Consider the following 3,268-nt stretch of genomic DNA (forward strand, 5'->3'; position numbering starts at 1 on the left):
CCTTCCTTCCTTCCTTCCTTCCTTCCTTCCTTCCTTCCTTCCTTCCTCTGCCCATTTAATCTGGTTATATGCAGTGCTGGGGATTGAATCCAGGGCTTTGTGTATGCTAGACAAGCACTCTGCCAACTGAGCTATATACCAACCATGCCAAGTCAGTCTTCATTTGGTGTTTTTATTATCCATTAAAAATTAAAAGAGTATGTGTGCGTGCGTGCATGTGTGTGTGTGTGTGTGTGTGTGTGCGTGTGTGTGTGTGTGTGTGTGTGTGTGTGCACATACATGTCACAACTCAACCTATGGAAGTCAGAGGAGAACTTGTGGAAGTCAGTTCTCTCCTTCCACCATGGAGGTCTCAGAGATCCAATTCAAGTTGCCTTGCTTACTTTAGTATCCCTTTTACTTACATGTGCTTAGTACACAAAATCTTTTCACAAATAAGGTGCAGTTGACATATGACTAATAGCAACCTTCTCTGAATCAAAGGCTCTTCAAGATAAATAGTAACTATAAACGAAGGAGTATGGAGTCTGCTGCCTCCCACTGGCTTTCAGCATACAGGGGTAATCTATTTGGTCTTAAGCAAAATGTACGGCGGAAAAGAGGGAAGGAGTTTTTTACTCTGGTTAATAAACCATCTGGGAATTGCTTCCTCTCTTGCATGCACCAGTGTCAACAGAAAATATTATTTCCGTTGTGGAACTTGTCACTTAATTTTTTGCCATAGTAAGCTTTGCTCAATATCTTAGAATAAATCTGAGAGCAGAATATTTCTTTTTTTTTTTTCTTTTTAAATTTCAATGATACTGTCCTTTTACCAGCCTCATGTGAATCAGACTCATTCATTCTCAAAGAGGAAGGATCAATGGGAGGAATAAGAAGGAGCCTGCCATGCCTTTGTTTGCACATTTAGAAAGATCTAACATAGAAAACACTCTAAAAAGCAAAAGCATGTTTCTTGCTCCAGAAGATCTGCATTTTCCTAAAAGATAATTATTTTGGTCAGAGTTGCAGATAAATGCTTTCTAGGTAACTGGTTAATTTTTTTCTTTTTTTTATTGTGGCCTTTTGTGTTGTGCTGTCAAGCATTGATCATTGAAATCTGGCTCCTTTACCTGAATTGAATTTGGGTACCAACAATGAAAAAACTGTCAATGACATTACTAAAACAGATTGCTTTAAATTACCAATTACAGGGAGACATGTTGCCTGGATGCAGCAGGATTTTGTCAGGGAAGTAGTGTGCCAGGATGACACCTCGCTGCCCTTGTCTTCTCCAGGGACTCTGCTGTGCTGTGTCCAGCGAGACTGACTGCTTGCCCTGGAGTTCAATTTGCTCTTCACTGGGGCTACCTAAGGCACTCTTGGGAGCCTTTGACCGCCCACATCACCCGGCCATGTGATAAATTGTACTGCTAGCTCCCACTCTTTTAAAAGGGTGTAAACTCTCTCACCAGCTATAAAAAAATCACATTGGTGAAGAGCTCATACCTCACCATCTCTGAGACAGGAGAAAGTTCTGTGGTGTTATTCACCCCATAAAAGCATATTAATTTTCCAGAATGACTTACACTAACAAAGAAAGGGTGATGAAGTCCTTATTAGCATCTTAAAATGGTTTCTGTAAAAACAGATGTGCCCATCTTGTTCATGTTTTGCATTACCATGTAAAACAGTGACTGACGAGAAATAGATGCTCATTAGTCATGGAAACAAGACTTACCATACTGATGCGAAGTATTAACTGTTATGTTCTTCATATTCATGCTCCTAAAGTCTTAGAATATGGTTTATTTTTTACTGAAAGTTTCTGGGAGATGAGAGCAGCAGTGAAAACAGGGCAGGAGGAAGCAGCTGGAAAGCTGGCAGGCCAGGGCCCTTAATCATCGGCTCTTTTATATGTACAAGATTAGAGATCCCCTCTGACTTTTGATTAAGGATGCATGGTTACAAGATTAAACATTGGTGAGTCAGATTAGAGAAGGTTTAACTCCAATCTCAGGATTCATCAGAGCTCTGTCTGCCAGCCCATCTCTCTATTAAGCTGCCTTTAAAAACATGGGATTAGAGAGAAACCAACAGAGACTTCCTGTCCCCAGGAGCACACAGCTCCCTTTTCTATTCAGCTGTCCTCATTCAGATCACAAACAATTCTTTCGTCAAGAATCAAAGCTCATTTCCCCTTGAAGTTCCTGTTTATGCCCTTGTGTGAATTCATTCCAGCGCCTCTACAATCATTTATTTATTTTGGCGACCCGAGGGGTCCTATATCAGGTGCAGCTCAGAGCCCTGTCTTATGCACCATCACGGAACATATTATAACTTAGTACTGCCTTAATCATTCCAGTAATTATGCAAACTCTCCCACATGGCTGACTATAAACATCTACTTCCCTTCTCTAGAAGCTTCGTGCTGTCTTTCCTTGGAAGCCACACGAAGGGATATGGGCAGAATGTGCAATTAATAACTCCACTGAGGAGAGGTTAATATGGTCATCCTGTGTCTGAGACATAAAACTGTCATTGCTTTATTAAGGTCGTAATTCAGGCACAAGCTTGTGTTATGACAATATGGAAACTTAAAAAAGCATTTTAAAAAGGATGAGGGGGAGAAAATATTTAATTTTAATTCCAGTGTGGGTCCTAGATTCTGAAAATATATTTTCTTTGGTTGTGTGTGAAGTATGAGGGATTGAACCTAGAGCCCCTTGTATGCTGGCTGACACTCGGCCAGCTAGATCCTCATACCTTTTAAGAATTTATTTTGAGAGAGGGTCTCAACATAGTCTAGGCTGGCTTCAAACTTTGTGGCCCAGGATAGCCTGTAACTTTTGATAGCCTCCCCTGCCTCCCCTGCCTTTAAGCAGCAGGGAATACAGGTAGGTACCACTCACCAGGTCTGTATTTCAGATATATTTTCATTTTCTTGACTGTTAAAGATTGAGAAAGAACCAGGCATGAGCCTTGAGCCTTTAACCACATTTCTGCACTCAGGAGGCAGAAGCAGTTGCATATCTGATCTCCAGGCAGGACTACACAGACAGAACCGTCTCAAAACAAACAAACAAACAAACAAACACACAAACAAACACAAAACAACAACAACAACAAAGTATATGACTCATACTGGTTGCCAAATAACCATTGACAATAAATACAAAACAAGCAAACAATAACAACAACAAAAAGAATGAGAAAGGCCATAAATCAGAAATAAGCTGAAAAAAGAAAGAAAGAAAGAAAGAAAGAAAGAAAGAAAGAAAGAAAGAAA

This window comes from Psammomys obesus, unplaced genomic scaffold (genome assembly GCF_907164565.1).
Source record: "Psammomys obesus unplaced genomic scaffold, mPsaObe1.curated_primary_1811, whole genome shotgun sequence".
NCBI classification, from domain to species: Eukaryota; Metazoa; Chordata; class Mammalia; order Rodentia; family Muridae; genus Psammomys; species Psammomys obesus.